Source organism: Mus musculus, chromosome 9 (assembly GCF_000001635.26).
Source record: "Mus musculus strain C57BL/6J chromosome 9, GRCm38.p6 C57BL/6J".
Lineage (NCBI taxonomy): Eukaryota > Metazoa > Chordata > Mammalia > Rodentia > Muridae > Mus > Mus musculus.
The window spans coordinates 47118555-47142530 of record NC_000075.6 but is presented as its reverse complement, the minus strand read 5'-3'; the positions used below and the strand labels follow the sequence as shown (position 1 = coordinate 47142530).

At 43.9% G+C, this 23976-nt stretch overlaps 1 long non-coding RNA gene across 1 annotated transcript in view; it reads left to right on the top strand.

Moving 5' to 3' along the window:
* Gm31698 overlaps window positions 1-23425 on the top strand; it is a 64577-nt gene extending 41152 nt beyond the window's left edge. Inside the window, exons 3-6 of the long non-coding RNA XR_379356.3 lie at window positions 3763-3852; window positions 5884-5952; window positions 12914-13004; window positions 22995-23425. This is a non-coding gene — a long non-coding RNA (predicted gene, 31698). The remainder of the gene's footprint in view (window positions 1-3762; window positions 3853-5883; window positions 5953-12913; window positions 13005-22994) is intronic.
* The last annotated feature ends 551 nt before the right edge of the window (window positions 23426-23976 follow it).

The following is a 23976-nucleotide window of genomic DNA, read 5'->3' as shown; positions in this document are numbered from 1 at the left end:
AACAGTTAACCCACAGCCTATCTACTAGATGACTACAGTCACATTAGGGAAACCAAGGAAGTTGGCCATGCAGAAACTCTCAGCAGAGTTGTGAGTAATTTCAATACTTTTTGAAGTCATTGGGTTCCGAATAGTTCCCTGTGTGGCAGTAGTTAAATGAGACACAGAAAGAATGGGTGAAGGGAAGACATAATGTATGCTAGACACCAAGGATGTTAGGATTAATCTAGGCTTCTCTGTAATTTGAGTTTATCTCGTTTCTCCCTTCCCCAAATATATACCAAGCACATTATGTCTTACCGAGGCTTTGTCCAGTGTGAGCTCTTGTTCTGGCCTCCATGGCTTCCTCCTTCAGGGATGTTGTCTCATTCCTCCTCTCCCTTTGCCTGGTTAAGTCTTATTCTTTCATTCTGCTTAGCTGTCACTTCCCTTGTCTCATCTCTGTTCCACAGTTTTGTCTTTCTATTGCTTACTATGTTAGTTTTACAACCCTCATCATTAACATGGGTATCCTCAAAGCCACTTAGTGATTCTGATGAGAATTCAGGAATGAAATGAGGCTACTTACCACGGGTAGAGGTGTGTGTTTGGGTGTATATGTAAGTGTGGTGTGTGTGTGTGTGTGTGTGTGTGTGTGTGTATGGATGCATCTGAATGTACATATCTATATGTGTGCAACACTGGGTGAATTTGTCTGTGGGAGTGTATGTGTGTTTGAATGTGTCGAGGGACAGTTCCTACATAGATCCTACTCTCTTGCTATCTCCTTCTTTTCCTCAGCCATCTTCAGGCTGTGGCTTTCTTGAACAGCCCCTCCCCCTCCCGGCAACTGCAGGGTTATCTCTCAATGCCAAGTCTACTGTCAGCCCAATCTCAGCAGACAAGTGGAACAGAAGCCTGGTGTTTCTTTTTGTTCTTCTGTCCAAGAATTTCCACAAAACCACCATCAAAGGCCATTTGTGAAGTGTTTTTGCAAGGCAGAGGAGGAAAATATGACAGAGAACTTAATGTGAGCAGCAGCTTGGTGTTGGAAGTCCTTTGGATGCCCCAGCACTGTGACCCTCTCTGAGGTTTGTCTCTTCATGGTAATAGATTGTCTCTCCTTATCCTGATAAGCAGTTTTTTTCTTTCTTTCTTACCGTTGCTGCTTTCTACTGGACTCTTCCCACTGGGGCTACTTCACTGAACTAAAGCCTCATGTCTACAATGCAGAGCTACTCCTTGGTTTCCCATCCCTCTGGCAGGGCAGGCCTGATGTGTCCTTTCACCATACAGAGCACCATCCAAGTGTATCACTAAAGAGACTATAGCTCTCTGGTCCCTGGAGCTCTGCTGTTAGCTTCAGCCTGAGTAATTTCTTTTCTATCGACATATCAGTTTTGCCTATTTCCTGATTTATCCATTCCTTCCATAGAGCAACTTAAAAGCTGTTTCTACTTTGGAAACACAAATGTGCTCTTGGGCTGAGCAGAGACAAAGAACAGATACTCAGTGCATATTTACTTTCTAACTGATGCCAAAGTCAGTGCATGAAGGGGGCGGTATGGGCCCGTGGTAAAGCTGGAGTAAGGGCTGGACCTGGACTTACAAGGAAGGGCACACATTGATGAAGGAGTTTGAGATAATGTTAAGAGTAAAAAGAAAAAAAAAGAGTGGGCTGAAGGACTGTTACAGCGATGAGGAGAAAGCTCAGTTTGAAATTAGACAGTCAAAGGTCATAGCTGAATAGCCTACATGGAAGTAGGAAGTATAGGAAGGTGTGAAGATGGGACATTGTGACAGGCATGGGGATCGGAGGCCTTAGAGGATAATGGCATGAGGCCAGGGAGGGTTATTTCACACTTGGAATTGATTCAGCTACTTCAGAACTGTTCTCCTCAGTTGGACATGTATGTTTGCATGCAAACAGGTGCATGTGATGAGACAGGTGCCCGTGGACTGCCTGCATCAGAGGTTAGTATCAAGTGAGAGACTGATGGCGACTTCACCATGCAGAAGTTCCTCACTGAAGTACTTCAGGACTGAGTTCTGTAGCGAAACTGTTTCAGCTGCACATTTCACCTCTTAGCAGCTGTGAGAGTTTAGTATGAAAAAACTCCAGGGCCCATACTTCCCTCAATTCCTACACTAGGACAGAGTACCTAATGTATAAGGTTGCTAGGAGATTACATAAGATAAAATGCCCTGAGGTAGGTACTTAGAACTTAGTATCTGACATTCAGTAGATTAGATCACTTAACTGTGGCAATAATTAACAAATACTTTCCAGTGACCATGGTGTGTCCTATACTTTCCTAAACTAGATGCACACAAGAAATTGAGCTGTGCTTGCAGGTGCTTATGGGTAGAGACACCTTAATGTGATGTCCTATACATACTATCTGAGGTCAGGGAGTATCAAGCAGAAAGGGTTTATTCTAAATACTCCACAAAGGTTCTAAAAATGAACTCTTTCTACAGACTCCAAGCAGGGATAAGAAAATGAGAGTTCCATCTGGGAGAGTGAGTCAGCTATGGGGTACCCACACAAGGCCACATCTCAGGTTCTCCTATAAGATTTCCCCACTGCCCAAAACTCGATGAGGTCTGACCTTGCAAGATGGGATGAGCTCTCAGCCCAGAGCGGTATGACTGCAGCTGAGGACGGGCCCATTCATAACGCAGGCACCGACAAACCCTTTAGCGACATGGCTGAGGGCGGGCTATTACTTACAATGTAGTTAGTGTCGCTTAACCAGAATGGATAGGGTGAAGTATTTGAAAGAAGAGCCCTAAGTCTGATGGAGAGGAAAGTAAGTTACAGGAATGGTAGGCTTGTCTGGAGAAGCAGGGGACAGGGGCACAGGTTACGACTGAAGACAGGTCGTGGCTACTCAATTCAACTGTTCTCTCCTTTTGGTAAGTGTTGAAGATTAAAATGGCTAGGCAAGAATCAGATGGGGGATTAAATCAGTGTTCAGAGAAATCTAGACAGGGCCGCAATGAAAATAAGAATTCCAAGGGAGAAAGAGCAGCAGGGACCATGACAAACATGGCTGTGGGGAGGGGCACTAAAAACTCTACCGGAATCCAAAGACTTGATGCCCACACAGATGGTCTAGTTTTGCTACCTTAAGGGTCTACTCTGCAGTCATCAACGTTCAGAAAACTTTTCCTCAAAACTATCAAAGACACCCCTGGCTGACTGCGCTGACTCTCTTTGCAAATTGCCAACTTCTAGGTCTCACTGTGATTTCTTTCCCTTTATGGGGTCCCTTACTCATGAGGATTACCCCGAAAGATGTGGGTAGACACATTTGCTCACCCCTTCTCACCATACCTGCGTGCCCTTAGTCGATTCCTCAGGGTCCATCAATCTCGCTAAAGAGTAAGAAAATAGATCTGAGAGCTTCTCCTTAGAAACACTCAATGGCATGTATTTGAGAGGATGGCCCAGTGGGCCCCTGACTACCAGCCCCTAGCTCAAACCCTAGTTCTCTGGTAAAGTCTTTCATGAACTTTTACACCCATGTTGCTTTCTCCTGCCTAGTAGTGGAATAGAGTCACTTAGCTGAAGATTATATTGGCTTAAGGGAGACAGATGGGCTTGCGAAATCTGAAACTTCTGAGCCATGTGACCTTAACTCTCAAGTCTCTGATTCTTGCTTTAAAATTGACTGACCACAGTGCCAGTTTCACAGCGTGGTTGTGACTATTGGCACTTAGTTCTGTACACATTCAGCAAAGACGTTGCCCTTCATTCTTTCTCTGCTCCTTTCCCAGAATTATGAGTAAGATGAATAGTCTGTTGTGGGACTCATGAGATCGACCATCTCGTTCTAATATTACCACTAAATGACCAGCTGGCTTTCGGTGAGTCATTTCAACTTAACCTCTCAGATTTTTAACCTATGAAAGGTGGGACGGACATTTCCCAGAGTTATTGGATTAAAAGAGAAAATAGATGGGATTTTTTTTTTGAGATGCGGAGAGGTAAGATATTAAACCAGAGGGAGCTGGGAGATGTTATGTAGGGTCAGCCTTTTACCAGGACCTTGTCAAGATGGCATGGAACTTGCATGGTTGGAAAACAGAGCTCTAAAAACAGTGCTTTTTTATTTTTATTTTTTCTGGCAGACACAAAAAGGGGAGTTAAGGTTTATAGTGGAAACTGACTTAACAACTATCATAGAGTTAAATTTTATTGTGGAGTTCACGTGCCTTTGCTTGATACTGTTTTCCTGTGATACAGTCGTGACCCAGACAAAGGTGATGCCGTGCCATTGGGTACACAGGCTTGAGACTTAGAAAGATGATCGAGCCATCAAAGCAAATTGACTTTCTGAGACTTCCAACTGCTAATGATTCCTTCTCTTTAGATTAATACCAACATCTAGCCCCAAACACATATGTGCACACACATGCAAACACATGCCAGAGAAACACACACACACACACACACACACACACAGAGAGAGAGAGAGAGAGAGAGAGAGAGAGAGAGAGAGAGAGAGCCTTCATAGTTCCTGTTTTCCTCACCCACTCATCAATGATATACATGACATGTGGCAAGTAATGTGTTCTCCTTCACGTTCCTCATCCTTGGCGGCATATAGACAAGCAAAGTGCACCTAATTCCACAGTTATTCACTAGGTGTTGAAACAAATAAGCACTGCCCCATCTTTCTGTCGTCTCAATTCACATAGGGCACATAAGACCCAGCCTCTTTCAGTGTTGCCTCTATATTCTCACCTAGGAATGTAGAAAATTTCACATTTATCAGGTAGATGGGAAGAAAGGACATTATTAAGTTCCATGACTTGGAATTATTGCATACCACTGTCTCTCATATTTTGTTAACAACACTAATGGAATTGCTCTAAGAGAGACTAAGAATCTACAGCCCACTGTTGAACAGCTGTTGATGTCATCAGATCTGCAGCACAGAGGCTGGTTTGCTCTGTCAATTGAACGAATCCATTTCATGTAGTAAGAGTAACATTCATTGGAAGGTGACATGGGAAGTCCTTCTTTAGAAGAACTGCATCAGCATGTAGGGATGTCTTCCCAGCCTTTCTCACAAAGAGTTTATCTTTCTCCCCACATTGTGGATGCAACAGAAACTGAGAAGACAAGAATATCTGGGCCAGCAGAGTCTGAGAGCCAAGAATGAGCCAAGAAATGTTTTCATTCTGCTTTCTACGATACCCATGCAGGATAGAAACACCTGACCAGGGAAGAACTAGAGGATAAGAAATACTTGAAAGATGAGTAGAGAAGTAAATGAAGGAAAAGTGGGGTGTTCACAATAGTTCCTGCTCATGTGCAGCAGGAGAGACAAATATAGAAGAAGCTATCCTGTTTCCCTTTTCTTCTTTCCATATCTCTTCCTTTTCTATGACCTTGGACATATCTGTCTGTAGAACCCACTGTCTTTGAGTTATACATCTAGGTGGTGTTCAGAATATACCAGGAGTATGGGCTAAGCACTAGCTAACATCCTCAACTTGAAATAACAAAATCTGAGGAACAGCCACCAACAGACCATGTCCTACTTAAAGAGCACGAAGCCCGTTTTCTCCATGTCGACTGCCTCAACGAGCTAACTAGAAGAGTGCTCCGAAAACTATGTGGGTTTCTCATCTCCATGTTCTGACCACTCTGCTCTTCAGGCTCATTGTTATTTCAGATGTGGCCCTGGAAATGAGCACAATTATCCTGATGTGTATGGACAGTTGGGTGCACAATAGGTTGGGATTATTAACTCTCTTATTCAGGACACTACATTTCTATTAATGTTACATTAGCTTTGTTGAAAGTCATGTACCATGCTATTACATAATGAGCTTACAGTCAACTAATCCCCTATGGTTTTGTTTTACATGAATTTCTGGAAAATGAAGATTTCTCCCCATGCTGTATTTACACAATTAATTTTGGATGGGAGAGGTGGGACCTTCAGTGTACCTCAGGTAAATTTCATCTTGTGTATTCTGTCCCATCCTCTAGTCTGCCTTTTGAATCTAGATTTTTATCACCCAGAGTTATTAGCTGCCCGCCCAGCTGGGTGCCATCTGCAACTTTGATAAGCAAGCTTCTGTGTGATTTAGGCAGGCATTTGTGATGGTCAAGTTTCAACTGTTTTGCATAGACTATTGTTAAAATGAGATCGTATCCCTTTGCATATATTAGCCAATGAAAAGAAAATTAGTAGACCAGTCAATTTATGGATGAGCTACTGCCTACCCACAAGGTGACATGCAAAAAAGAAAAAATTCACCTTGCCTCTGTTTCACATTTCTCTCTCTCCTGAGAGGGACCGGGGAATGAAGACGATGCTTCTTGGTACTGATTAAATTTTTCCTCTTGTTTGAAGTCTAATAGATGTCTAATAGACATAGTAACCCTCAAATATCCAGTGCAAAATGCCTCTTTTCCCTTGAAATCCATTCTTCCTTTAGTCTGCTTCATTTCAGAACCCGACAATTGCATTCTTCCAGCTGCATGGTCCTGTAAGACCTTGGTGTCATTGTTGAGTCTTATTTTCCCTTCACACCCCAAATTCCAGTTATCAACAAATTGTTTTGCCTCAAGCATCAGAAAATATCCAAGACATAGTTCTGGATATAGTTCATCATTTCAATTGCCACCACCCCGAGCTGAGCTGCCACCATTATTGGCCTGTACTGGTGCTATAGCCTTTTCAGCTCTCCTGAGTCCCACCATTGGCCAACTACAGTCTGTCCTCCTCTGGGGTAGTATAAGTCATCTTTTAAGAAGCTAATCCAGATCACATCCCCCTTCTGCTTGAAACACCCCGATAGCTCTAAGTTCACTCAGAAGAAATAACGTATTACAGTGCAAGCCATATTGGGGAACAAGGTCCCTCAGTCCATAACCTCTCTTCTTCCTTGCTCACTGACATCAGGCATAGTTCTTGCTGGAAAAACTTTCTAGGAAAGACTTTCTGGTCATTCATTCTGCTGGCTGGCTCTCTTCCTGCTCAAATATATCTTACATTCCCTGACCAACCTTAGGGGATTTATTGACAATTTTGTTTCTTATGTTCCTGACCAAGCTTAGGAATCTCTTGACCATCCATACAGAGTATAGCATCCCTTTCCACATCCCAGTTGTTTCCTCTCCTTATTCTATTTTTTTTCTCCATACTATTATGTGTTGCTCAGCATATGTCAAAGCCTGGTTTATAGCATGTGTCTTCTTACTAGATACAAACAGGGGTTTCCTTTGCTCTTTACACATTCCTGCACTGAGAATATGCTACACATGTAGGTAGCTAGCTCCCTGTAAGTATCTGTGAAGTGATTAAGCCAATGGCTCTAAGTTAGCTTTCAGACTTCCAAATATCTCCCTGGTCTAAGTTTCTACAGCTATACTACGACCTAATATTTGTTCGGTAGAATTCAAACATATTTCTCTCAACACTAGGGAATCCTTCCTTCTAGTGAAGATATACTTATGCAGGAATCAAATAGATACATTCAATCAGAAAAGCTCCCCTTTTGATTATATTAATGAGTCATATTAAAGTGAGCTCTTCTGGCTAAAAAGAGAGCAGAGAAATTATTTGAACAGCCTCAGTTGCTATGCCTGCTCAAAGTCCTTCTCATTGAGGAAGTTTAAAAAAAAACACCATAAAACAAAAATGTATGTTAATCATTATGATGAGTGCAAGTTACCAGGATTCATTGTTAAGAATAACTGTGTATAATACATCATCATTTATGAGAGATTTTTTTTTCCAAAAGGGGAAGCAATTACCTTTTAAACCTTATGTGAGCTCTGCTTTCACTTCTTTCTGCCTTCTCTCTCCCAACGGTGATGTGGGGGATGGGTTAAAAGCTCACTGAAGGTCTTGTTTCAAGAAGATAGGAACATCTAGAGCAACCACAACATCTGGAGAAAAGGGAGCTGTAGATTTTAATGGAAGATGTACCTGGCATTTTTTTAAGTCATTTAACCCATTGCTAAAATAGAAGGACATCCAGTCTCCCGGATGAAACACAGGCTCAATTAGAAATTGCGCTGAAATTCGAAATTACAACCATTTCTCCCCCTAAACGACAGGATTACATGGCATCGCTGAGAAACTGACAGGTAATTTGAGAAACTAAGGTTCCTCGGACTCTGTAGTTAATGGAGAATTTAGCACCAATTCCTGTGTAATTTGCACTTCTGAGAAGCAGAATTATTATAAAGTCAGACATCTCCAGCACTTTCAACTCTTGGATCTGCCAGGCTTTAAGATGACCAGGAACGTAGAAGGAGTAGGGTCAGAGGTCACCATTTCAATATCTGAGGCTGCCCTGCTCCCCCAAACTGGCATTTGAACTGAAGAGTTGGAAATTGGAGGTGACATTCAGAAGTCTCTGAAAATTATAACCCCGACTTCCTCCTGGAGACGCTTATCTGAATCCTAGCTTACCCTTTGATGAGGTTACCGAAAAGGCCTTCTGCTCCATGCTCTTGAAAGATAACAGACAGCGCCAGTGAGGCCCCGGTGTGTCCCTTGGGGGACAACAGTAGCAGCTGTAACAAGTGGGGACACTAATTAAAGGGTCTGGGCAACTTTGTGAGGATGAGGGAGTCTGCCCCGGTGCCTCTTCTCTCTGGGCTTCTCACCAGAGAGACGGCCTGAGCCACAGGGCTCTTTAATAAGTGCTCCTCAATGCTGCTGCCCCAGGAAGCAACATTTGTGCTAGAAGGGGTCACTCCTAGAGACCATGGCTGCCCTGCTCCTCAACTGGCTGTTCCATTTGTCTTCTTGCCCAAAAGGGATGAGACAAAATGAGAAACAGACACCAAAGCCGCTGCTTCTTTCTCAGACATCAGTCGGGGCACCGCAGTCCCGCAGCAGGCTCTGTAGCCAGCGCTGTAGTCAGTACCACTGGCTCCTTTGACCTGCAATGGCAGGGGCTACTGAGCCCATGCTGGCCTCCTTCTGAAGTCCACCCTACTCAGGGGCCCACATCCTTTTTTTTTTTTTTTTTTTTTTTTTTTTTTGACTCTTCTGCTTCTGTTTACCTGGCTACTTAAATATACATAGATCCAGAACTTCCAGAAAAGGTCCACAAATCCAAGAATTGCCTCTCAAGCTCCTTGCCAGTGGCCCGGTGCGTGAAGGAGTCTGTCCTGTGAGCATGCTTTCTAACATTTGCCCTGAAAAGTAGGAGCCGCAGGGTCCACAGTCCTGCTTCCTCTGCCTCCTGCTGGCTGTGTGACATTAAACAAATTAGTTTGCTCCTGTAACCTTACCCTCTTTACCTGTCATGAGAAGAAAAAAATTAAAAATGACTAGCACAGCTGTAAAGGTCAAAAGGATTAATACTTTGGGTTATTGGTCAAAATTACAATTTCTTTCTTTATGTACATGGGATTCAGGCAAGACATGTTTGAATAGTACTGAGGCTATTAAAATAATAATAATTTAATAATAATAATTTTAAAAAGGGAACTAATGAGATGGCTCAAGGTGTAAAGCCACTTGCCATCAAGTCCAGTGACCAGAGTTTGATCCCCATGATCCCCATGATGGAAGGAAAGAACAGATCCTCACAAGGTGTGCTCTGATCTCTGCATTTTCTTTTCTTTTCTTTTCTTTTCTTTTCTTTTCTTTTCTTTTCTTTTCTTTTCTTTTCTTTTCTTTCTTTCTTTCTTTCTTTCTTTCTTTCTTTTTTTTTTTTTGAGACAGGGTTTCTCTATGTAGCCCTGGCTGTCCTGGAACTCACTTTGTAGACCAGGCTGGCCTTGAACTCAGAAATCTGCCTGCCTCTGCCTCCCAAGTGCTGGGATTAAAGGTGTGTGCCACTACACCCAGCCATCTCTGCATTTTCTTACAGGTGTGCATGTGGCATGAGCACAACACACACATACACACACACACACACACACACACACACACACACACACACACACACACACACACATACACGCACGCACGCACGCACGCATGCACGCACACACACACACACACACGCACACACACACAGGGCTGGGGGGAAAATCTAACTTATTAATGTTTGATGCATAAGCAGAGGACCTGAACTAGATCCCATCAACCATTGCAAAGCTGGAAATAAGGACATGCCTGGGAGGAGCCAGGCAGATCCTTGGAGCTCCCTGGCCAACCAGATTAGCTGAATTGGTGAGCCCAGGTTCCTGTGACAGACCTTTTCTCAAAAATTAAGGTGGGTGGCTCTGGAGGAATGACACTTGAGGCTTTCCACTGTTCTCTACATGTACCAGCACACATGTACATGAACATTCATACATATGTGCACTCATACCCATACCATACACCGCCCCCCCCCCCCGTGTGTGTGTGTGTGTGTGTTCTTGAAATTCATTTATTGTTCAACAGGTATGCAATGAATACTGTGTACAGAATATATTACCTTCAATAAATAAAAGTATGAGTCTAAACCATGACTCTTATCCTTCAGGCTTACACTGAAGTGAGTGTTAAGTGAGGTATAAGATTAGAAAGTGAAACAGAACACTTTTTAAATCCATGCAATAAGAGATCATTGCATAGCTTTTTGTCAATCCCATAACTGGGCGTCATCTGCTAGCTTCATGAGTTCTTCAAAGATGGAACTATAGGATTTTAATATGCCAGAGAAGCCACCAGAGTCCATTCTGCTCCTTATGAAATAAATCCACATGATGCATAACTGATTTCTCTATGTTAAAACAAGCAGTGGCTTTGTAAAGAAGTGAAAATATCTTCATTATCTGCATACAGAGTCTCTAGATGAAAGATGGTTTTAGGAACCTGACATCAAGGGTCCCCGGCCATTGGACAGCTGATGTGAGACCCTTAGAAGCAAACCTGAATCAAAGCCCTGGGTGTCAGGAAGCATCTACAGTAGATGAACTATCTGGAATGTGATCCTGGAGGGCTCCGCTGATAAGGACCGGAACCTTGAGAGACAGCAGGAGGGGGCGGGGCTTCTTCCTCCCAGTAATATTCTAAAGCAAAGACTTCTCAGAACCAAGAGCCCATGCCGAGCAGTAAACAGTCACCGGCTTTGCAAACAGTGTGTTCACTCACAGAGCGAAGAGTAATCTTCTTATGTGCACAGTGTGGAAAGGACAGCTGGTCCCAGGACGGTCTTTTCAGCCACAAGCACACACACAGAAAAAAAGTTATTGTATGACCACCGTTCTCTAAAATAAATGACAGATAACTACAAACCTGGATAGCTCACACACAGGTGCTCTAACTTCATAAAGGTCCTTGTAGAGTATAAAACTTTAATAACCCAGGTCTTAGGTACATTAGGAGAAGTCTGTAAGTGGTGGTTTAAAAAAGATGTGCTGGAGTTCATGGCGATTATTGCATTCGTCCACACTGCATACATTCTTATGTCTCTCTGTCTCTCTCTGTCTCTCTCTCTCTGTCTCTGTCTCTGTCTCTGTCTCTCTCTCTCTCTCTCTCTCTCTCTCTCTCTCTGCACATAGAGGCCCGAGGTTGACGCCATAAGTCTCCCTCTGTCATCCACTACCTTATTTTTGGAGACAGTGTCTTTTCATTGATATGGCTAGCGTGGCTGGCCAGAGAACTCCCCCACTGCCCAGGCACATGGCCCCACATTTGGTTTTTCTGTGAGTGCTGGGCATCCAAACCCAGGTCCCCAGACTTGTGCTCCAGAATTTTACCCACTCCTCAATTCCTACTTTAGAGTCTTTCTGAAGAGAACTATTCTTTTATTTCCTAAAATTCCTGCTAAAGTGTCTGGAGCTAGTTGCTAGCAGCAGTTAATTTTTCAGAGATGTCCCTAAGTATTTCTAAAATAGCAAGATAGGTAATGCAAGCCTCGTCATGTCACTGGGAAATAGCGGTAGACTGGATCGACTGTTTATCTCCCACTTGGTAGAAGCTTAGCTTCAGACACAAAAATGTTGCCTCTTCTGTCAATTGATATGGACTCCCTCACTTGGTGCCTAGAATGGTGTTTGCCATATAGTAGGCACCCGATAAATATGTATTATTTAGTGGGTGATTGAAAGGATAAGCTCGCTGTCTGCATGGATTGCTTTCAAGTTGCTGTTAACAAGTAATGCGGCCTCTGTACTAGTTGAACTGGAATACGTATTATCTATGCAAGGAAAGTTCATTCCTGTATTCATTTATTCTCCATTTACCTAGTTATTTATTCATTCATTCAAAACAAGCTATTTAGCATTGACTGTGTGCAAGTCACTGTGATGGGAGACATAAAGTTCCTTTATGGGAGACACAAAGACGGACAAGACACACTTTCCACCATCAGAGAAGTCATACATGTGTTTATGTTGTGGCAAGGGCGTAACCAAATAGAGCCATTGGATAAGGGCTGAGCTAGAAAGGCAGCTCCGAAGGTGCCTTAATTCTGAGATTACATGATACAGAGATCTGAGGATTGATGTAAGATAGTTTCTAGGCAACATAAAACCTAGTGCTATTGAGACTTAAATGTTAAATTTCTTTCCATGTTGAGTGTTTTATGGAGAATATGCAACTGAAGTGACTTTGGAAGCTAGCTGATCATTAGCCCTGGCTTCTGAGCAGTCTCAGTACAGGATCAACTGTCAAACAAGGCATGGCGTCCATAAACTAGGCAGATGAGCAGCTTAAGCTTCGGCTCAGATGGCCTTCATCTCAACTGGTCACCATCCTGAAGATCAGACCACCCTATGTGCCTTCTCTCTGCTCTACTGAATCTTATGGATCTGCTGCCCAGGCAGAGCATCAGTCACAGCCGGGATAAACTTGAGAAGGATGATAGAACTCAAAAATCACACAGAAACGAGCTTCAGGCAGAATAAGCCCTTCCATTAGATAAACCGTAGTTCCCCAAATATTTGTTCTTATACATTATCTTACCCGAAGGGACACCAAGTCTCTAAGTGCGATTCTCTTTTGCTTAGGCTAACACGTTGACCAGTGGGAGCTCTGCAGGCACCTTGGAGATACCAGGGATCCCTCCTCTGCATATCAAGAAATGCCGTATACATGAAGGTATGGAGAAAGTCCTCTCCCTGCCCCTGCCCAAGATTCTCTGGCATATCAGAACTGTGCTTGTCACTGATCACTAGAGTGGCATGACCCACTGGGCCTCACAGACCACCAAGCTGACAGCAGGGGGAAGGATGCTGCATCTTCATGCTTGTCAGGTCCATGAGTGTATTAAGGTATCACAAGGAAATGGTACTGGGGAGACTGGACCACAGCCAAGGCCAAAGTCATCAAATGAGGGCACAGGCTGGGTTGGTAGCTAGACTCTGCCTCAGTCTTCCAGAACAGGAAGCAGGCACAACCTTTGTATTCTGAGTGAGGCCAAGTCCAGTTGTTGTAGAGTCAGGATGTCTATGATGCCATTGACCTTTGAAGCTGCCATCTTGGGAAGGACCACTTCAGAGGACTTCAGAGGCTTTTCCTGCAGGCCTTTGTAATGGATTCAAAAGGCCTACATTCAATTTCCTCTTCAACCCTTCACAACACAGATGTTTGGGAAGGGTGATACAAAAGAACATTTATGAAAATACTTTGGGAATATGTATTGGAATATGTATTTAGGAATAATATTATGTATTAACATGAGTATTTTCCTTAGAACAGAAGGCTTTGGCAAAGCATCCATCACTAAACCCTGACTCTTCAAGGCCTCATGTCATATCCCAACCACTGGCAAAGACTGACAGTAGCTCAGGGAGGCACTGCTGAGATCAGCATTTTAATGTTTGCCGATTGTGTCTCATAACCCAAGCTCTGGACCTAGGAACCCTCTGTGCAAATGGCAAATAGACAGAATTTGGCTTTATAGTAGTATAATAATATCAACCTCCATAAACTATGCGCTTGTTCTGCACCAAACCCTCTGATAAGTTCCTCACCTCCATGTATTTATTTAATATGTTAAACAAGGTAGTGGCCAGTCATTCAATAAATATTTTTTAAAGCATGTACAATGTTCTAGACTCTAAAATTGCCACCAAAATATGGAAATTGAATAATATGTTTTCCCCTCGAAACAAATAACCAAACAAAAATACTTCATTGTTTTGCAGAGAAAAAAATTTTAAAACACAACATAGCATATTATGTTTGAAAAGTTGAGGGGATGGAAAACTTGGATTTCTCAGGCAGTGGGGAAGGATGGCCCAGCCTAGGAGCCAAGACTTGAAGGATGTTATTTGTGGCCAAAGTTAGACTTACCATCTGTGCAGCATAATAGAAAGTGCACCCCTCAAATTATCAGCGGGAAAATAAATATCACTCGGTATCATGTGGACTCAGTCAGTTGCTCCAGGGGCCAGATAATGACACGAAGATGATTGTGTGAAGTGAGATATTACAACGTATTTCATAAGCTGCAGTGATATTTTCCCAGCTCATGAAAAACAAGATAATGCCCATAAAAATAAGATATTATGGTAAAATCAGTATTAATTACTAGGAGCCAAAGTGCACTGCTTGAGGCTATAAAACTTTTAATATTGCAGAAGAAGACAGTTCAACGAATAGGTTAGCCACAATCGCTTAATCGCTTGGCAGCGCCCCAGCCTATCTTGGTGTGTATCAGAGCCAAGGCAACACAATGAGTCCCACACAAGCAACCCCTGGCTAATTTGGCTGAGAAGGCTGAGTGGGATGTTGCGAGGGGGCGTGGCTTGGAGCAGAAGCTGTCTTCTTTGCATTTGACTTTCTTACTGCTGAGATGCTGGGATCAGTTGAGAGGTACTGGCTTTGCCTTTGGCAGGGATTGGTATACACGGGCCATTGGTTCTTTAAGGTATAGCTTTTGTAGTTGGTATAGACGAACACCAAGGTCCTCGTGAAGGACGGAGATTTTTCTCCCTCTTTTTCTTCACACACACACACACACACACACACACACACACAATGGCACATGTGCAAACTCCAGCTCTGAGCTCCTACCTTATAAACAAACGTCAGATTCATCTAACTGGTTCAGTTTCCCTCTTTGAATCTTAGACCCGTTTGGTGCCAGGCTCTCATGTGCCATAAACACAATAGAAACATATGCCCCTGCAGCGATAAAACAGATCCGAAACGACATCCCTGCCGCCTGTTGGGTGGCAGCTGAAGTCAGACATCTTAATGTATAATATTATGGGAATTACCCACATTAAGATAAAATATCTGGATTTAAGTAACTGTCTTTTGCTCTGAATTAACTTGAAGACTGAACTCAGCAAACAAAGGCAGATGACTTGGGTGGGGCTCGGGAAGTTTCCTTCCCAGCCATTGCATCTCTGGTGGTGATGTCATGAAGGAGTTTCAATTGGATGTTTGCAGTTTTGCTATTTGGGGACAGGGAATCTGATTGAGTGCCTTTTTTCTAGATACCAAGGGAACCCAGGAGGCTGCCTATAGCCAAGATGTGTAGTTGTTTAGGAGAACAGTAGATGTTCAGTGCTGTGGGGATCTGTGTCATCCTCAAGGCTTAAGCATTCAGCAGAGAGGTCCCAGTACACAGGGAATGTTTTAAAAGTATTCTTTGAATGAGGAACATGGCGTCTGTTTACCTTATCCTTTCCTTTGGGCAATCATGTGTGTGTGTGTGTGGGGTAGGTGCGTGTGCAACCCATGCACCTGTACACACACACACACACACACACACACACACACACACACACACACACACGGATACCAGAGAAGGATGTTGGATATCATGTTCTATCTCCGTTCTGTCACTAACCTTGGAGCTCGCTTCAAAACTGGCAAGCCTCAGCAATCTTCTTGTCTCTGCCTCCTCAAAGAGTTATCCCAGCACTTGGGAGGCAGAGGCAGGCAGATTTCTGAGTTCAAGGCCAGCCTGGTCTACAGAGTGAGTTTCAGGATAGCCAGAGCTATACAGAGAAACCCTGTCTTGAAAAACAAAACAAAACAAACAAACAAACAAACAAACAAACGAGTTGGGATTATGAGATTGGTCAGTTACTACCAATCCTTTAGTGAATGCTGGAGATTTGAACTCAGATCCTCAAGCCTGCGTGGCAAGTGCTCATTGAGGCAACTCCTTATCCCTTTCTTAACCATTTTGTACCAGTACAAGCCTCTACTTCCCTCACCTGGTTGGAACCTGTACTGCAGTACCACCAGCATTAGTTATGTGGAGGCTACTTCTTTTAAAGGCAAGAACTAGTAGTGCCCACTGTGTTCTGAGTTGCTGAGAGTTCCCTTTGCAGGCCAGCATGCAGATCTGACTAGGTAGACTGAGATGTCTTTATTCACTGGTGCCAGGAGAGTCTCTGAGAGCCCTCTGCTGTGTAGGGAAGCATGCTGGAAATCCTGGGCTGCCACAGTGCCTTTGCTGCCCTGAGCTGTAGAGTAGACTTGGGGATCATCTCACTTATTGTGGATTTTGCTTTGTAACAAGTGGTTTGAGGCCCCTTTGTGACTTAGATTTACACGGGAAAGCCAGGTGAGTGCTTTCTATGACTTTACCCCTAGTGTTTAATCAGCCTCACGCATTCTACCAAACTCAGATGGCTCAGAAGAAAACAATACAAAACACCAACGTGGAGTTAAATTGTGGTGTCTCCAGAATGATCCAAACTAGATTTTCCTAGGATGGCCCAGTGCAGTGTGGTTTGAAGACAGAGCCTGACATTTCAGTCCTTTTAAAAGGTGCTCATTGGGTTTACAGAGAGCTTGGTATTTGTGAGGTAGTAGGGACTGGTGAGGGAGTGGATTGGAGAAAAGGAATAGAAGCTATTTCTGTCCTAGGGAGTTAGTGTGCAAACCATGGGCATGCACATGCCACTGTAGAATAAATTGTAAGTAAATGGCTCAGGCGTGAGACCAAAGAAGGAGAGAAGAGACAGATGGTGGATAGAGATTCCAGGAGTCATTGGAGACGAGCCAGTCATCGGGCAGGAGATGTGGGACACCTTAACATCAGGGCTGGGACAGTTGCCTATACTCATAAGAAACAAGTGGGAGACCCAAGAAAAGAATTTACCATAATGCATAGATCATAGGAACAATTTGTTGGCAAACTAAAGACTTTAGTGTGAAAGGCCAAGCTGAAAATGTTTTGGAAGTAAATAAAGGAAGATATCTTTGTGACTTGGAGTGAGGGAAAATTTCTGAAACAAAATACACAAGGCATTAATAATACATTAAAAACCTGATCATCTAACTACATCAAAATTAAGAATGTGTGTTCACCAAGTCATTGGCATAAAGGATGTGAAAAAGGCAGACCAAAGTTGGGCAGAAGCAGATCTGCAACACATAGGTACAATAAGCAGTGTCCAAAATACACAGAAGCGAGAAAAGCCAATAAGAAAAATGTGAGTGACATGGCAGTTGCAGATGGGGTGGAGGGAGAGATGGGAAAAGACATTCTGTGGTAAAGAGAGTGGGGATATGTAAATGGTCAAGATGTCATGGAAACTGGGCAGGTTGGGGACACCCAATAGGGAGAGGAGCTACAACACAGGCTCAGAAGCGTGTGACTCTATAGAAGGAAGTTAGATACAGAGACTAGCTAAAACACAAGCCTTTTGTTATCTCCTTCCAACATGGACCCAAATGGCCTCTAGCAAGTCACTGGGAGAAGGTAAGAGCATGAAATGATTAATTCATAGATATCACACAAAATCATGCCATTGAGTCTGACTCCAGCTTCCACATCTGGGGCACTTTTGCGTTAGGACTTCAACCCTCTAAGCACCACAGAGAGTGCGTATAAAATCTGCCTGGCAGGGCTGGGTTTGATTGGACTTGGCAGTCACCTCCATCTATCCAGCCCCTTCATCCTGTGACTCCTGCTGGGATCCCAGCCCCACGGGGTGACCTGTGATCGTCCCATGACAGCATAGTGGCTGACAAAGTGATCTCCCTCGGCTATAGCAGGCAACATCACTAGACACAAGCCTTTCTTCAAGAAAATTCTTCAAAGGGCCCCTTGCCTTGAAATGCTATGCGCTTCTTCTCTGGGCTCTTAAACAGAATAATTCATTAGTCAGTGAAGAACAATCAATATCACACTCCGACAATTTACACACTGACTCTGTTTACCCAGTGGACCCTCTCAGATAATATTATTTATGATCCTAAATAACTCCTTCGGCATTCAATAGAGCCAGGGTGCCCCAGAGACTAGGACACAACCAAATTATGAAGACATATGGTTTGCTCAGCCCTGAAAATGTCCAGACACATTTCACTGATGGGAGTCTCACATTGGTCCCTTCTCGGATCCTTTCTAAAACTTTCCTAATGGCTGCAGGAGGAAACTTCTCTCTCAAAGGAGACATTAAGGTACATCCAGGAAAGGGGGCTGCCAGGGCTTTTTTTTTTTTAACCATACCATGGTTATTTTAGGACTCTCCAAAGTTCAGGGCACTTGAAAGGGTTGTAGAAAGATTCTAGACTAATTAGCAATCAGGATGTTGATGGCTACAAACACATATGACTGGGTAGATGAGAAAAGGATGTGTGTGTGTGTGTGTGTGTGTGTGTGTGTGTGTGTGTGTGTGTGTGTGTGTGTAGGATTCATAGCATGGGGTGAGATTAGGTTTGAAGCAGAGGACCTGTACTGGGTGCACAGGAATTCAGGGTTATCTCGAAAGTCATTCCAAGACAGAAGGAGAGAGAAGGTGAGTCTATGAACTTAAAAACATATCTGTTAATTATTTGATTTGTTCCAATGAGCATGTATTATTTATGTAATTAAAGTACACAGAGAAGGCAAGGCATTCTCTTCCTCCTCTTCCTTTTGCTCCTCCCCCTCTTCCCCCTGATCTCCTTCCTCCTTCTTCTCCTTCCCCTATCCCTTCCCCTGCATCCAGACTAGAGAAGCCATGATAGCTTTTGATATCACTAACTGACCATGGGCTGGGACTGCCTCTCAGTGCATGCTCTGAGCCCATTTGGAAGAAGAGAATGGAGAGGCAAAGCGTCCGGGAGAGCAAAGAGCATAGCTGCAAAGTTTGGGGTGGAGAATGCTGAAATCCTGACTTTCTGTTTCTGGGAACTAATGGCCTTTCTTGACTGAGGAGAGCAGACTCCCAATAGAGAGGGCTGGCACAAAAAGGGGAGGAAAACTTGGCCCGAGGCCTCCTAGCTGTCTGCATCATGGTGTCCTGATCCCAGACTGGTAGAGGAGCTTCTGGGGCCAGGAGGAAGAGCCCAGACAGACACTTTGGGCTGTGACAGCTTTTCAAAAGCCTTGGGTATGTGCCAGCCTCTGGCAGTCACACTTGAAAGCTGCCCTTTCCACATACTCTTCACAAGGCCTGGAGCTCAATGACAGAGACATTGTCATCCCTGCTGGCTGGACAAGGCAATGAAGAGCTCCCGCAGGCACACCCTGACCTGGCACAGTAACTCTCAACTCCCTGGGACTCAGCCATCTCTCCACTAGCCTGATGGCACTCTTCCTTGTGAAACTGATGTGTCGTAGAGCCAGCAGTGGGTGGCTGGGCATAGGTCTGGCCCAAAGTGTCTGTGATACAGGCTTCAAGGCTTAGAAACACATCACAGAGTATAAGGAAGCTCCCCTTTTGTCTAACAGTTCTTTGGTTCAATTAGCAGCTGGATCCCTGCTTCACAGGAGTCTCATGGATATTCTGGCTGGTCGGCCAGTCTATCTATCTATCTATCTATCTATCTATCTATCTATCTATCTATCTATCCACCATCTATCTCTTCCTTTCTTCGTTCCTTCGTTCCTTCATTCCTTCCTTCCTTCTTTCCTTCCCTCTTCTTTCTCTCCCTCCCTTAATTCCTTCCTCTGTCCATCCCTCTTTCTGTCCCTCCCTCCTTCCCTTCCGTCCCTTTATCCTTTTTACCTTCTTTTCTAGACTTTTCCTTTTTCCCTCCCTCCCTGCTCTCAACCCTCTTATTACCCCCTTCTCCTACTTCCTTCTTCTCTCTTCTCTCTCTCTCTCTTCATTCTTTTCCATTCCCTTTTGCACTTTTATCTTAAAATGTCTACTGAATCATTCTCATATTACAAACTCGCAAACACTTGCCTAAAAGCCTCTCATAACCCACTGTCCAGAGACGAGAGTGTCTCACAATATGAGAGTGGCACAATCAAGGGCTGTGGGACTGGAAGCTGTTGTCTGACGGAGTTTCTGGCATGAGAGGAAACTGTAGGCTGATTTTCTCAGGTTTCCCACTGTTTATTCATAAGCTTTCTCAAGAAGAAAGTCCTGTGTCACTGAGTATGCCCATGGACAGACCCATGACTTAAAAGAAAAACAGTTGAATGAAGTGACACCTCGAGTCATATTTAGACTCAACTCTCACTTGGAACGGCCAGTCCTAGCCCACAGTCAAAGTTCACAGCTTCACACAAGTATAGCTCCTTCTCTTTTCCCAAGCCAGGTTCTCTACGTCTGGGTGGAAGCTAACAAGTCAGCTTCCATTTCCTAAAGTCCTATTATCAGCCTGTGGCTCTATGCACAGGGCCCACCCCAGAACACCTCACTCCTTCCATTTACAAAGTCCATACTCTAGACCATTGAGGCATGGTTTTGCAAAAGCAGATTCTCAGAGAGCAACTCGGGTACCACCTGCCCCTTCATCTCCTCCACACACCGAACTACCTTGCTTCTCTTGCTGTCACCATGATGGGTTTGCCAGACAGATTCCTCCGTCCCCTTCCAATATGGGAGTCAGACACTTGTAACCAAATGGTCCCACCCAAAGGCTTTACAGCACTGAGTGGTTCTCAACCTTCCTCACACTGAGACCCTTTAATACATTTCCTCATATTATGGTGACCCCCCCAACCATAAAATTATTCTGTTCCTACTTTATAACTGTAATTTTGCTATCATTATGAATCATAATGTAAGTATCTGATATGCAAGATATCTGATATGTGACCCCCAAAGCAGTCTATGACTCCCAACACTTCTCTAGAAGGTTTGAGCTGAGAGATAGTCATACCCAACTGTGTAGTTTAAATAGGAACGGCCCCATAGACTCATGTGTTTCAATGCTTGGTCCATAAGGAGTGGCACCATTAGGAGGCATGGTCTTGTTGGAGTAGGTGTGACCTTTTGGGAGGAACTATATCACTATGAAGGCAGGCTTTGAGGTCTCCTATGTTCAAGCTAGGCCTAGTGGGGCAGTCTCCTGCTGCCTTCAAACCAAGAGGTAGAACTCTCAGCTCCTCTAGCACAATATCTACCTGTATGCTACCATGCTTCTATTCATGATGATAATGGACTAAAACTCTGAAACTGTAAGCTAGCCCTGATTAAATGCTTTCCTTTACAAAAGTTATCATGATCATGGTGTCTTCTCCCAGCAATGAAACCCAACTAAGACACCACCCCTCTCTACTATGAGGTAGGACACATGGCACAGCTCTCTCCAAAGACTTTCTCTTCCCAGCCATGTCCTCAGCCTTCAACACACTTGTTCCTTCACACGCTTAAAGAGTGAGGACATTAAAGCTGCAAAGCCAGTTTCTGGATACTTCCTTGGTTATCTTTAGCAGCCAATATGCAGCCAGCTCAGACCCCAGGCCCTGGTTTTAGAAAGTAAAGAACAGGCAAGGATATTTCTGTCTGGGGGAGAGTAAGGGACATGAACATGTGGGGATGGATGCTGTCCGCGGGGTGAAAAGGAAGGTGTCCCAAAAGCATGACATGATGAGCTTCATTTACTGGCGTCAACAAGTCTAGGGTCTCATTCTCCTGGCTGCAATGAGACCGATGAACGTCTGGATAACTGCCATTGTCCTTGGCCCTAGGAACATTTTCCCTGGAACATTTGCATTGAGGATCATAGATTTTAGTTTTCTATATTTTATCGATGTGTAACAAGTTTTGAGGGTCTTGAATATGCTGTTTATTATTTGGGTTCTTCAGAATGTGAGCATACATGGGAATTGGATCGTCTCACTTCAGAGGCTCTAGGGAAGAACATGTACACCCCACTAGAAAACAGCTCAGAACATGGCCTCCAGGATCTCCCACTCTCCTCAGATGCTGAAATGCCTCTGTCCTGGATCTAGCATGGTGACAATACAGAGATGACCTCTGTTTCTTTGGATTTGAATTTAGCTTGGACAATTTGGACTTTGTCTAGACTTTAATTCATAAAGACTAAATACTTTGATTTTGGTCTTTAATCTCTTTGGGATTTTTAATCTCTAAATTCTTCCCTAGAAATTTGATAATGGGAAAGGTTTATATCCAAATTGGGGGCATCTTATTTTGGCATTTATTATTGAAGAGTCTCCATGCATTTTTTATTAGCTCTTTATGCATGTTATTATTGAAGTATCTTCATGCTGCTATTAAATCTCATTACAGAACCTCTGATGAGTTTATTGGGCCGTGTGGCTGGACATAAATTTGGACTGGAAATAGAATAGGCTCTGAACTTTCAGCCTTGGGCACAGCATATCTTTGAAGTTGATTTCATTAGTGTACTATTAGGGCCTATTTCACAGCCTTATGGGAGCAAAATCAACCATGCCTTATGGTGGTCCCAGGAAGATGCAGGTAGGATTAGGGATGTTGACATTGGTGAGATGTTGGGACTGTTAGCTCCTTTTTCACTTGGAGAAGATAATTATCCCTGGTTTGTGGGCACTAAAAGATAAACCTAATGACTTAAAGCACACACACACACACACACACACACACACACACCCCACACTGGGGAATGCTTACTCCTCCTGTGATGACTAATTTTCATTACCAACTTATGTAGCATCATCTAAGAGAGGTTCTTCTAGGAGTTTGTGGGAAGACATTTCCAGAGAGAACTAACTGAGGAGAGAAGGCTCATCCTGAACATAGTTGGTACCATGCCAGCAGCCTGGGTAACTACACCGAGTGAAGTGGGGAAAGGAGAGAGCCAGAGGTGTACCAGATTCTCCTTGCTGTCTGCTTCCTGGTCCATAGAGACATGAGTGAGTAACCTTAATCTCTCTCTCTCTCTCTCTCTCTCTCTCTCTCTCTCTCTCTCTCTCTCTCTCTCTCTTTCGGCATGTGGTACCTTCAGTCCCTGCAGGCAGCCATGTGACAAGATGAACACAACCCCTATCGTGGGAGCTCCAGGTTCTGTGGAGATCAAATCAGTTCCAGGGTAGGAACGCTGTTTGTTTCGGTCCGATAAGAGCCACGCCCTCCTGTTTAATCTTGAAGGGCATGTTTTGGGCTCCATCTCTCTGGTTCTCCGTTCATCCCAGAGATGTTGCTGGACTTTGGGAGGGAGAAAGCAGTGTTCCATGCGTGCCCCCTTAAGCCCTAGTAGCAATCCTTTTGGACCAGTGGCAAAGTGATTTCTCAGCTGTGAACTAACAGTTTTCTTTGGAATGAATTGTGCTCTTTCAATTTTCCACTTCAAAAGCACACACTTTAGCAGAAGTCACTTTATAGCAAATGAAGAGAGGAATTTCCCCTGGGGAGAGGGGTTTGATAGTTACAGGAGGGCATAGGGGCGGGCTTAGGAGCATCCATTCTCCCCAACTGGGAAGTCACCAGGGGGTCTTTCTGATATCTTCATCCTCACAGCCAATAAGGTTGGGTTTACAACATGCTAGTGATTGAGCAGTTCTCCCAGTGGCTGAACTATGCCCTAGTAGCCACAAGTTCAAGAACAAAAGCTAGGTTAGAGATGGCGGAGCATGCCTGCTCTGGGACAAAAAAGGAGGCCCTCCTAGTATCTTCGGTCCAAAGACTGACACAGCAGCAGAGCTGTGACGGTGATGATAGGATAGTATGCTTTACAGGGTGGGTGACTGAGACCACTCCTCACTAAACTCTCCCCAGGCTCCAGGGTGCTTCTTTCTTCCTCACCATCCTCACTATCGCCTGTCTACACTGCCCTCTCCCTCTTTAGCACCACTGTTCTATAAGGCACTTGTAGGTAGTAGGTAGTGGGTAAGAACATATCTTACCACACACCAGTGATATAGATACCGTTAGGAATACCTCCCACTTATGATGCAGAAAAGGAGACCAATGAAAACAGAGCTGATACA